The sequence below is a fragment of the Pogona vitticeps genome, chromosome 12 (assembly GCF_051106095.1).
Source record: "Pogona vitticeps strain Pit_001003342236 chromosome 12, PviZW2.1, whole genome shotgun sequence".
Classification (NCBI taxonomy): domain Eukaryota; kingdom Metazoa; phylum Chordata; class Lepidosauria; order Squamata; family Agamidae; genus Pogona; species Pogona vitticeps.
Genome location: NC_135794.1, coordinates 24,269,856 through 24,282,794, shown reverse-complemented (window position 1 = coordinate 24,282,794; position 12,939 = coordinate 24,269,856).

Below are 12,939 nucleotides of genomic sequence, written 5' to 3'. Positions count from 1 at the left end.
ACCTGAATCCGGGTCTCTTCGGTCCAGGCCAAATTATGAAGGAGTGAATGCATCGTTTCATTTGCATCAGTTTTTCCTGGGCAATAATATCTTCTCAGGAAGAAATACTTAAGGGCCTTCTAAACATCAGAGCTAGCTTCATTCTAGCCAACATTTCTAGCTTGTTTATAAACATTATTTCCACGAATGCAGAGTCAATGTCTTATTTGGGAGCAATTCATCGACTTCAATCACCCTGAAACCTGCAACAAGGCTTTATACTGTACATTGAGGAATTGCCCCGTTCTGAAGCTGAATTACATATCAAAGCAAGTCAGTTACATGTGGTGAGATCATGTCTCAAAACACATCCGCACAAGTGCTAGCCAAGATACGTTGGATCCCAGTTAATCACTAGAGTATGGGTCTTTTTTTTCCCCTTCTGAAACCTGACACAGCAACAGGACTTACCTCATGCGATCCAGGGAGAGAGAAAAATTATTCCTTAGGAAAAGTTGGATGACAGCTGGATGAGACCAACGGCCTTTCTAGTCCAGGGCTTTGCCTCCAGGATGGCCAGCGAGATGCCCACAGGAAGCCCACAAGGCGGATGAGAACCTCCTACACTCATGTTCCACAGCAGATGCAGACGGGGGTCAAAGAGCATGTTAAGAGGACAGCACCCACCCTACTATTTTTTCTGTGACAATGTTTGTCTTTCCTCTCTCTGACAAAGGGATTCCCTGATGTGTACATGCCTCGGCCATCAGCTCGGCAAGGCGAAGCTTGTGTTTACCTTCTGATGACCAATCACAAAAGAGAGCTCCCTGGTATGCAAGATACAGAGGTGAGGAAATGCTAGAACAAATCCTTGTCTGTCGCCACGTCAAGGAGCATCACTTCTAAAGAAAAGGCACATCTTTTGAATCCCATTTTCCTTTTCTTTTAGAGTGGATTTTAAAAATCTGATCCTGGGCTGAGTTACCGAGGGAGGTGGGTGGCTTCTGGGAGTTACAATCCTAGAATACTTGGGGCCCTCCATTTAGAAACCACTAGTTATGAGGGTGGTGAAGGACACCTACGGTACTCCGTGTGGTGTGTATGAAGCTATAAGAGACACACATACTTATACAGCTGTCGATATGGCTCTCAAGTTGCTTCTGACTTATAACAATGCTATGAATTAAAGACTTCCAAACAGTGTTCAGCTTACAGTCCTGCAGGCTAAACTGCAAAAATACGTGTGTAATCCATTGCACCTCCAAATGTATGGACAATCAGGTCCCAACTCCTATGAACATGTGCAGGTGTAACTTGTTGTAAAGGTGGGGTTTCGGCCACAGACAGATAGATGGCAGAGGCATTTTAAGAAGCGCAACACAGCTCTTTTTAATGGAAGGCAGGAAACGATACGGCCTTTGGTTGTGTGGTTTCCAAAACATTCGTGTTTTAGACTTCTCAGTTTCAGCTGCATGAGCAGGACGACCACTCCACGTTTCCCTGTAACAGCTCCTGTTACTAAACGTTATGCCACTAGAAGGCTTAACGGTTGTGCCGAACATCTAAACTTGTCAGAAGTAGCAAAAACCAGAACGCCGCAACCGTCAAAATTTTGAAGACAGGAAAGAAACAAAACTTAGTATTTAATTTTCAAAAAACAAAACAAAACCCTATTCTGTAATTTTTTTATCCACTAGAATTGGAATTCTACTTGATTTGAGTTGCCGGTGTGTGGGTGTGTGTTTGGAAAGCATTTTAATGTGTATAAAATGCTAAACAGAAATTGACTACAAACTCAATCTAAAGCTAAGTTGCAATGTCACATATAAGAGAGTCCGGAAATGCAACCGTTTCGTATAGACAATGTCTGCCCCTTTTCAGTGGGGTCAGCAGTTTCTACTGGGGCCAAAATTAAGTTCTTTCAGCCCTTTTTTTTCTACTTCTGCTGAAAACTATTAAGAACAGAATTACCATATAAAGCATTTCTACTTCCTGCTCTTCACAGTCCGTGGATACAATCTGAAGTCCACCAAAGTTCATGGCAAAATTCCTACTACGATTATTAGTAGTTATAAAATTATATTTAATAAGATTAGAATGGCTTTAAAGAACACAATGAGAGAGTAAAAAAAGGGGGGTGGGTGGGATAATGGAACGTTTCCATATAACTTTGAAGTCCAAAGAACTGAGGCCCAAGATTTCTAGAAGGAACATAAAATTCTCCTGAAAAGTCTCCCAGATGGTTATGAAACAAGTTAGGGTGAAACTGTTTGCTAAGTTTCTTCCCCCAAGCAGCAGATTCGTTGCCCATGGCCCGGAGAAAACAGGTAATTTTAACCTCGTTGTTCTCTTGTCCGTTTCTGGACTCATCCTTTTAAAAGGGAGGTAGAGAGCTTTCTCCCCTGTGGTCACCAAAATAATGGGAATGTATTCCTTCCATTGCAGAAGAGAGAGAAAAAGAAATTGCATCTCCACACTGACGAGGAGATGAAAATTTAGCAACGATTGATAGCATTTCAGCAGAAAGGCAATGGGGTGCCCAAATGATCTACCGATGGGCAGTTTTGAAGCCCTTCCTCTTTATGGTGGTCTGTTCTCAAGTTAGACTTGGCCTGGCTAGCCGATCGTAAAGAAGATGCCTTCAAATATAAGGTGACACTCTGACGTCCTCTCAAATAAAGGATTAGCCTCCGCAAAACAGGACACTTGGCCACCCTTACGAGAGATGTAGGTCTCAGAGGAATAAGAAAGCATAAGGGTATTAAAACAGCAACTGTCTGAGGGACTTAACCCTAGAACTGGGCCCTGTGTCGGGGTCAGGATCTCCTGGGGAAAATAAGGTATGGCTTTAAGGAGAGTTTTGGTCAACCCATTAGCCCCGTTCATGTCTTAGTTGCTAAGTGAGGAGTACAGCATCCTATATTCTTCAGTGTTTTTGCCAATGAATTCCTCAAGTCATTTTAAAAACCATTACTCCTTCTACCTTTAAACCAAACTGGGACTCCATAGCCTTCCAAATAAGGGGCGCCTTCAAAGAGAGGAAAGCTCCCTACAAAACAGGACACACGGCGGCTCCCGCTCCCCTCCATTGTAGACCGAGGCGCAAACCACGGGAGGACGGGGGGGGGGGGGGCTTATAGGAAAAGAGCTTTTGCTTTTGTTAAAAAAAAAACCTGGCGCCCTCCAAGGTTGAACATCTGCATGGCCACGATTTGTTTCGGGGCTGTGAAGGAAAGAGAAACAAGAAATATTGTTTACTTCCCGTCCCATCCAGACGTCCAACGCACAGGTTACTGCAAGGATCGTGTGAGTGGCACAGCAGTTTTGCCAGCTGAAAGAAATTCACACCGTAACAAACACAGATGCTTACACCAAGGCAAAGTTTGGACTTCAAAGGGAAATTAAATCTAATTTTACAGTAGCAGCAAAGTGGAAAGCAGAGAATTTGAAGTAGCTTTGTTCTGGGAGGAGACCTTTGAAATATCTCTTGATGGCCAAATACTAACATTTTAAGCTAAATGTCATATATATGTGTGTGCGCGTGTGTTTGGCTAGTGAAACCTTCGCCTTCAACATTTTAAAGCATTCGTTGTACAAATGTCTTGACATACAAAGGCAAGGAAGAAACAGAAAAAGGGTGTGTTTATCAGACTCAGTGCCAGCTGGATAGCTCAGGGGTTTAGGGATCTGACTGTGGAGCCAGAGGTTGGCGGTTCAAATCCCCGCAGTGACGCCAGGGAGAGAACAGCCAGCCTGGGTGGCCTTGGGCCAGCAGCACAGTCCCAGGGATGCCCCCCCCCCCCAGAAGAAGGGAACGGGGAACCATTTTGAAGTATTGTCTACCTGGAAAACTCTTTAAAAAGGCTCACATTAAGTCAGAATAGACTTAACAGTACATGACTATTATTCTTATTATTAGTAATGTAATGTGAATTATAGCCTTCCTTAGGGGCAGAACTATCATGTGACAGTTTTCAGTCGGGTATCAAACCATAAACACTATTCTGGTTATGAGGTTGAGAAGTGACATTTAAGGGGAGCCTTCTTAAGACATTTACAAATGATATTTGATTATTCTTGACTACATTGACCGCCAAACTGCCATGGACTTGACTTTGAGTGGTTTCTCTACTGACCATTTAAGGTGAGGAGAAGGATTGTCTATGTTTTTTTAATATAACCAACGTAGCACCTCAGTGATGGTCCACATAGGTCCAAAGCATTTTTTTTTCACTTCCCCTGCTCTCTGCTGAGCAGGGGAAGTGATTAATTTGCCAATATCCTGAAGTGGCTTGCTTATTGCAATGTTGGCAAATTGAAACAGCATCACAATGTTGGCAAACTGAAACAGAAGCATGGGAACCGATCCAAACCAGAGTAATCGTTCTTGCATCTGAAAAGCAGACCCCTGTTGACAGGGGTGAGAAAGGTGGAGGTAAGGAGACTCTGAGAGCACTCTAACAAAGACGCCATCCGATCATCGTCTTTAAGAGCACGCTGTTGCATCCCTGCAGTGTTGCACACACGCCCTACGCAGCCTCTGCCATCAGCTCCATAGTTCCAGTTTGTGTCTCATCAGATTCGCTCCATTGTGTCAATTACAACAACAAATTAGAAGTATGGAAAGGCACCATGCTCAAATAGGCTTGCACTCTGAAAGTCTTGGAGAAACCCTATGCCAGAAATCATCATCTGCAAGCATCCACTTGCTCTGTGATGTTAGATATTGCACAATGATACAACATGGATCATCACTGAGATGGGCAGATTTAAAAACAAACAAACCCTGTGTTTGTTTCAGCTGCAGGATGTCAATGTTGTATTTATTTACAACAACACTAAATCCCATCTCAAACAAACGAAATCTCAAAATTAGATGAGCTAATTGATTGTTAAACATTGTGTTTAAAACAAGCTAAGGCAGAAATGTAAAGTTCAGTTCAAAGAAAGATCCTCCACACCAGACTCAAAGCCAGGAACAATGACTGCGGCTTCTAGCTTTTACATGCAAAGCACGGAGGAAATGAATTTCACAAAAGCCACTCTGTCTCGTCTATAAGCAGACATAATTCCAAGCTGAATTATGCCTCTTATCATGCACATACATTGCTACAGATGTATAGAAGTGACCAGGCTACACAACAATTCCACTGAATGTGAAATAGTCTTCATAGTTTACTATATAAGGTCAACAGACCGGCCATTGGGTGTTCTTCCATTTTGAGAACTATTCCATAATGCCATTTGTCGCTCATGAAAAGCAAAGCCTAGCGTCTCATCAGGTCTACTGGGAAGGATACTCGGGGTCCCGACTTCTGCTCAGAGAGACAAAATCAAGGGTACACGCATGGGGATAATAATGATCTTCCCAGCATGGAAGCAATTTGCTCAGAATTTCACTTGTGAGGCATAAGGAGAAACTTGAAACCCCCAAAAGTCACTCACAGGCTGCTTCTTGTTATTCCTCCATGTGTGACTTAACATGTGTCCTTAATCAAGCTGACATGACGACTTGCAGGGGCACCAATGCCAAGATGCTCTTGAGCTGAGCTCGCCAAGGGAAGTGTGGGCCAACACATTTGTTGCTCATATTCTATGGGCTCAGGAGCATGTTGCGAATGTATAGCACTCACTGTTTCAGCCCCCAGTAATGAGGTGACTGAATGTGAGAACAAGAATCTTGGAGAAGGCCCACTAGATCAGATCCAAGACATCTATATATAGTCCAATGTTCTGTTCACACGGTGGCCAACCAGAAGGTCTACAGGCACGCCATGAATCTACCTTCCCGGAATGATCCTATCAGGACACCGTGGGGTGTAGTGGTTAGAGGACCATTCTGAGGTGCCAGAATCCAGATCCTAGCCCCCATGGAGCTATGAAAGAATCACACTTTCTGATATGCAATTTACTTTTAAACAACAAGACCACAACAGAAGGATGATAGCAGCTTGAACGGCTTCCTGGGAAGGCTATAAAGTGCAAGGTAAAGGTAAAGAGAACTCGGCTGGGTTTCTACCTGGGAAGACAGACTGGGACTTTTCTTGCAGCTGCTCAGAATATCTCAAGGCAGGAATGGGGATGTACACGTAATCAATAATATCTGGAAAATACATCCGAAAATCACATTTCTGTGTTCCCATTTCCACACGGTACCTAATAAATCAACCCAACTGCTACTTGAGTTGACTACCTAGATGCTGTTTCTCATCTAAACAGCCTAGCTCTCCCTCAGCAAATTAAAATAGCGGAAGAGCCACATGATAAACAGTTGTACTTACAGAAGCATAAGGCTTTCCAGGGCTGAACTAAACATCTGGACCAGCAGCCTACGCAGTTAATTGGCCTCACAGACTCACTTTGTCAGTATCGGATTTGTACGAGTTACGAACGCTACCATCATACGTTGGCTTGAGCAGAAGCTCAGAGGAAACCGAACATGTTAGACGTGCGTGGATGGTCCCCGTCTTCAAAGTGAGCACAACGATTTAATTTTCTGAAGGACATCTGGTCTTGGAATGCAAATGAAAGATGTTGCTGAAATGCTTTTACACTCTCCAGGTAAATGTCACGCTGGATTTACAAGCATGGAGGACCGGGTTCAAATTATCACCTGGCACTGAAATCCACTTCATTTTGTGCTGATCCTCCAATCCTACCTATCAAAATTGGGGCCGGGTAATATATAGGGTGACTGAACTTTCCATTAATCTGAGACAGACATCAAGTTTCTGAAGCCATGAAAGGACAGACAGTCGCTCATTACCTAATTTATTGCTGTTCCCTTTTTCGCTATCAGAAGGGAAGAGTTATTTGTGGATTTTCTACTTTAGCTACTTAAACCTTTGGTTACTGTGAGCTTGAGCATAATTAGGGTTGATAGATCAGTAGCCACCCTTTCCTTGACATTTCAGGGGCAAAATCTGAAATACAGGCCTAGGTCCTTTTAATCTTCATTAAATCTTTAAATTCATTAAATCTTTAAAAAGGCATCTTTAATCTTCCTTATAATCTTCATGATGCCACAGCATGGACCCTTCAGCCAAAATGGAACAACGAGGCGTCCATGCGACAGACAACATGGAATAAAAGGGAGGGAAGCGCCATGCACCCAGGCGTCCATTTGCTGGGGAGGCTGAATTCCCAAAATGATTTGCAGGTGAATTTTAGCCTCAAAATTCTTCTAGAGCATGTAAGGTAATGAAAAAGACACACCAGCTTCTGAATAGGTCTACATCTCATGGTCGAAGGCCATGCGAATGAACCCCAAAACGGAGCCCGTGGAAACACTGTTATTTTTGCCCTCCGTTCCAGTCAAGAAGTGATCCCCAACCTTTGGTCACCCAAGTATTCTTGGACAAAAACTCCCAGAAGCCTTTTCACCACCAGCTGGGCTGGCCAAGATTTCTGGGCGTTGTAGTCCAAGAACATCTGGAGACCCCAGGTTGGGAAAAACTAGTCTAGGGTCAAACTAGACATTAAAGGAGATGTGTATTCTTTCTGATTCACCCCCTTCCTCCTCCCCACAATGGAGGAAAGGTGGTCCAGGAACCAGACTCACAAATTAAGCCTATACTGACCTTCCAATAATTAATCACAAAATGTGAGATTGTCAGGGTCCAGGTTGCTGGGGAAGCTTCTAGGAGGTTGAGTCCTTCCTTAAGTAGGCCTTCTTGCAGGACTCCCAGGTGGCCCTCATGTGAGCCCTGGCAGCTGCTGCATCAGTGGGGCTTGATCCTGCAAAGGCTGGGTTCTCCCAGGGACCAAGCTGGCCCCGATCCTGCAGCTCCTAGGACAGCGGTGCAGGGGAAGCCCTGCCACTACCTGGATCCTGACAGAGATATGATGGTGAGGAAAATGATGTTCTTTTTTTTAAAAAAACAAACAGATGTCTTTTACCACGTGAGGGAGCACTCTTTCTCTATCCGTGCTCAGTGCATTGCCCAGTTTGACTGTAAGTTGGGCTAGCAATTCCATGGTCACCAAATAATTTGGACAACATCTCCCATACCTGCAGGTCCAAAGCTTGCCTACATCTCTTGTAAGAAATGTAAGGAACTAACTGGATCAGACTTTGAAAGATACATAAATTTGCATAGATTGCACAGTGAAGTTTTCCAGACTGGCCTGGATTTCTGGGGAGCTGCAGTCCAAGAACACCAGAAGGCTCAAGATGGGCTTTCAAGATTTCACTACCTGTGCCTGCTTTTTTTCCCTGTGGAACCAATTCCCTCGAGAGGTGGTAAGTGCTCCAAGGAGGCATTCAAGAGAAATTTAGACAACCGCTGGGCAGATATCCTTTGATTTGATTTGGATTCCTGCCTTGAGCGGGGAGGGGGGGTTGGACTTGATGGCCTCAGAGGCCCCCCTTCCAACTTCAAGATTCTACTATTTGTTTGTTTTCATAAATAAGGTTGACTTCCCCTTGAACCAATTTTAAAAAACAGTTGTTTTATAGAAGAGAGCAGTTAACATGGAAGAAGTTGATTTCTTAGGAGTGATCTTTATGTACTTCTCTGGCTGTGAGATCAAAGTCAAGTCTCTCTCTCTACCACTCCAGCCCCTTTCCAGACAATATGTTTTCTCACTACGAAGTGCTCAGAGTTAGAAACAAAGCAGGCCTAATGCATCATCCTTTTCCATCCCAACCGAGCCATTACTTTTCTCACTCCTTCAGCAGGGCAAGGCATCAACGCATAAATAAGAATCCATGCTGAGGGCTCCGAGGATTCCATAAAGCTGAGAAAAAGCAGCAGACGCCTTACGGGGGAAGATTCCAGACAGGAGTTTTTTCCCCCCTCTGCCAGGTTACCCCAGTGACATGAGGAAGTTGGTCCGTCTCTGCCTCCTGAAAGATTTTCTGTGGCAGGTTTTAAAATATAGACAGAAGCACAGTGGGAAAAGGATGAAGCTATGACCCGCAGGAGCTGCCCTGGAACAATTCTCCACGACTGCCCAAAAAGGGCCTCTTCCAGAAGCCTCCAAATACCGCCTCATAAGCACCCGGGTCTGCGTAACTGATGAGGGGAAGAAAATTGGGGATGGACAGAAATGTCTTGTTTCAGCAGAGATCCACTGCTCCCCAACCTTGGCTTCTTAATGTCCTTGGACTACAATTCCCAGAAACCCTGGCCACTGCAACTAGCCGTGAAGGCTTCTGGGGAATTTTCATCCAAGAACCTCTGGGAACCACTCGTTATGTTGAAAGGAACCCATTTCTGCTGGCAGACCCCCGGGATCTGCCAGCAGAACCGCTCCGTCAGCAGAAGAGCTAGAAAGAGGACAAAGACAGTGCCGAGCGAGGGCGCTGCCAGGTTGACTCACGGCCCCCTCACCAAGGGGCACAGCGGTAAAACCTGCACAGCATGAGGCCAGGGAGAGAGTGCACTCCTAAATCATTTCGAAAAGCCAAGACCATTGAAAGAATCGGAGTCAGTTTGACCAGCTTTTATAAATACCTTCTGAAACATCTCACTATTAAAGATGTAATAACGGCAATATTTTAGTGCAAACTTTAATAACCACACAAGGGATGAAGCCTCGTCTGTGCCAGATAAATGAGGTCATAATCTGAGTACTTACATCTGGCAGCAATGTTTAGCTCAGCCACTGCCTTGCAGAAGCGGGGGGGGGGGCTCACAAAGACCAATCGCTCACAACTCAGGTGTCCCAACCCACTAAGTTATTTTACCTCCTGTTCACATAACATAGCGACGGCTAATTCCTTAAAATAAAATAATCCTGGATCCGAAAGGTCCTCTCAAAGCAAAGGCAAATGGGACGATATCTAGAAGTAATGCTAAGCCAGATGCTCAGAAAAGAACTGGAAAGGACCGAACGGGGAGGAAAATAGCGCCAGAGGTGCGGTGGAAGACCTAGAGAAGAAAGGAAATCTCCAGGTGGCTCTAGGTATCTTTCCCCCACCAGTATTACAGGCATACAGTTCTTAGCAGAAAAGATTGCTGCATGATCAGGTCTTTTGTTCTACAGCATCCTTCTGAAGGAGGTAGTGACCAGAAGTTTTAATGGGACTCTGTGTGTGGTTCCACCGCAGATTTTACCGCAAGGCAAGAAAGGGTGGATGTAAAGTTTGCATGGTGCGAACGAGGCAGTGGCTCAAGCATCCTCGGTCAGCCGTTCCAAGTAGCTCAGGGTGACATTCTGATGTGTTTCTCCGTAATCAGAAACAGACAAAAAGAGACATTAAACATGATCTTTCTTTCTAAGAATGAGCAGCAGCTTGTGTTTATTAAATTGCAAAACGGTCTCACACTTCCTTCAATCCAACTGTACTAAGGTTTGCCAATATGAGGTGGGGGGGGGGGGGAAGCGATCCTTTTAATCAGTCAGTTGAAAGGACAATAATTAAAAAACTAAAATGTCTTTAATCAATGGACAACCCTGATAGAAAACGGCCCATGTGAATGATGGACTAAGGAAAGTAATTTGGAGTTTGTTGACAGTGATGTTAACGGGGGAAATGATGTGTTATGGGGTGCATTTTATGCCTTTTCTTCCCAACCGGGATAATAATAATAATAACAATAAAAACCATGGAGAGTTTTGCAACATCATTAAAATAGATTGCTTCCAGACAGCCGAGGGTGATCGGAGGAAATCCAGTTTCAAAAATTTCTCTCTGAAGCACATATAAAAATATTGACCTGATAACAGCAAACTGCCTAGGTTTTATTTTGTAAAAAAAGGTCTTCTGCCAAGTATATATATATATGACAAACATTGTTTCCAAGGTGATGTATCCTAAACACCAGATCACTCTGAATTTCAGTTCCTTAGCTCGCACAGCACAAACGAATTGGTTCATAAAACTAATGTAAAGGTCGTGTCATGGGAAGAAATTAATGGAGTGCAATAAAAATGAGGTAGGAGTGTGCGTGTGTAAAGAAGAGCAGAAGGTTTTCTGAGAGACTATTTACACTCTCCTTAGTTCAAATTCCTTGTTAGCTGGTCTTTTGCTATTCCTAGGTTTTCACAAGGGCCAGCAGACGGCCATCGTGTTCACGTGAGACCCCAGAAGGCCTTTCAATACCAGAACTGCCATTTTTTAGGAAGCCTCCGGAGGCAAGCCCTGGCTCTTCTAAGGCTTTGTTTCTCAAATAAAGTTGTGTCCCTTTTCTGATCCCCTGCGAGCCCTCCTTCTGTTCAGGGCAAAGCACAGAAAAGAGAGTCAGGTGGACTTCCTTGTTGCTGCTCCCATCAGTCGCCAATCGTGAGGAAAGCTGGCAGTCCTGGGCCAACAACCTCTGGATGGCTACCGGTTGCTGACCCCTGGCATGGAGTCACCCTGCAGGGACCGACCTACCTTACCTTACCTTACCTTACTTTACCTTACCTTTTTCCTTTCCTTTCCTTTCCTTCCTTCCACCCACCCACCCATCCATCCTTTCATCCATCCGCTCCTTCCTTCCATCCATCCTTTCATCCATCCTTCCATCCATCAGCTCCTTCCTTCCATCCATCAGCTCCTTCTTTCCTTCCTTCCATCCATTCCTCTCTCCCTCTCTTTCATCTTAGTATTGCATGGAATATTCCACTCGCGAATATCCTGGTTCCCAAAATCTAGGCATTAAAGGTTACTTTCTACAACCACGGAAAACCCACGAGTTTCCCCACCACCACTTTCCCCTTTGCTGCCATCCCAGCACCGGAGAGAAACCATAAAATACTCCAGCCTGCCTACAGTCTTTCTCTTTTTTTTCCCACATTGCCCTCATTATTATGATGCTAACCATGCCGGCTCATTCTCGGAGCTTAAGTAAATAGGACCACCCCCTCTGTTTTTACAGTGGTGCTTCATGGAAACCATGTGCTTGGCGCTCAGGTCTAATGAATCGCAAGCAAACAAAAGCAAACAAACAAGGACTGTGGAAGCTGCCACCCTCTTTCCGGGCGAGGCCCCGATGCCTTTTTAGCAACTGCAGGGACAGCATTGACTCCGCAACGGGAATAGGTTTTCCCACCTTGGCACAGAGCCACAGCGCCACACAATGAAGGCTGGCAGTGCCAAAAGAGGGAAAGAGTAGAGCCGCTCACCAAAAAACCTCAATCGACCTCATTCCTTCCGCCATCCAAAATATTTGCTCCCCAAACCGATCCAATTTCTTTTTAAACATCCCGGGCTCAGTATTTTCTTACCAAGTCTGGGCCTTCCAATAGACAGGAGCGAATCAGCCACTTCAACTGGTAAAGACTGGGAAATCTGCAATAACGTGGGCAGCCCTGTGCCCATCGTTCCACCGGAATCATAACTGGCCGCTGGAGGGAGCACTGTTTCTGCCAAAGAGATGCAGTATCCCGTCTGGTGCGGCCCTAAACCAGCTGAAGCCAAATCCCAGGGATGTTGGAAAGGAGACACAACTCCCCTGACCCTGGCATAACTTTGTGCCATCTGGTTCTTCACTTGCCCGACACTTTCTATGACTCGTTTTCGGCAGATCTTAGCACAAGTTGCTAGTGTCTAACCCATATTACCTGCTGCCAGAAAATTCATGAATCAGGATCACCCTGTTAGCCTCTTGCCTAAAGCATGAAGCAATGCATCCTGGGCCCGGTCACATCTGCAAGATGCTCGACACCCTCTTTACCTGGGCAACATGTGGATTTGTTAACAGCCCAGTCCTTGATTTGTCGCATATTTCCAGATCTTGCCCGCACCTGTTTTATGCCCTTTTCTGTGTTTTTTCTTTCTGCTTCTTTCATCCCTCTGTTTTCCACTTCTGTTTTTTCCTATCCCGGGCATGCACTTGACACAAACCAAGTTCAACAGCCTGTCCTGCCTCAACGCAAGTATAGGACTTGCTGTGCAAGCGTTTCCCTAAAAAGAATCCTTCGGAAGAGGTCTGAAAATGCGGCGAGTCCTGAATATGAGGGAAGCATTCAATGTCTCTTTAACAGTTCGTTCGTGAGAAACAAACTAGAGCAAAGAGCAAGAAGAAGATG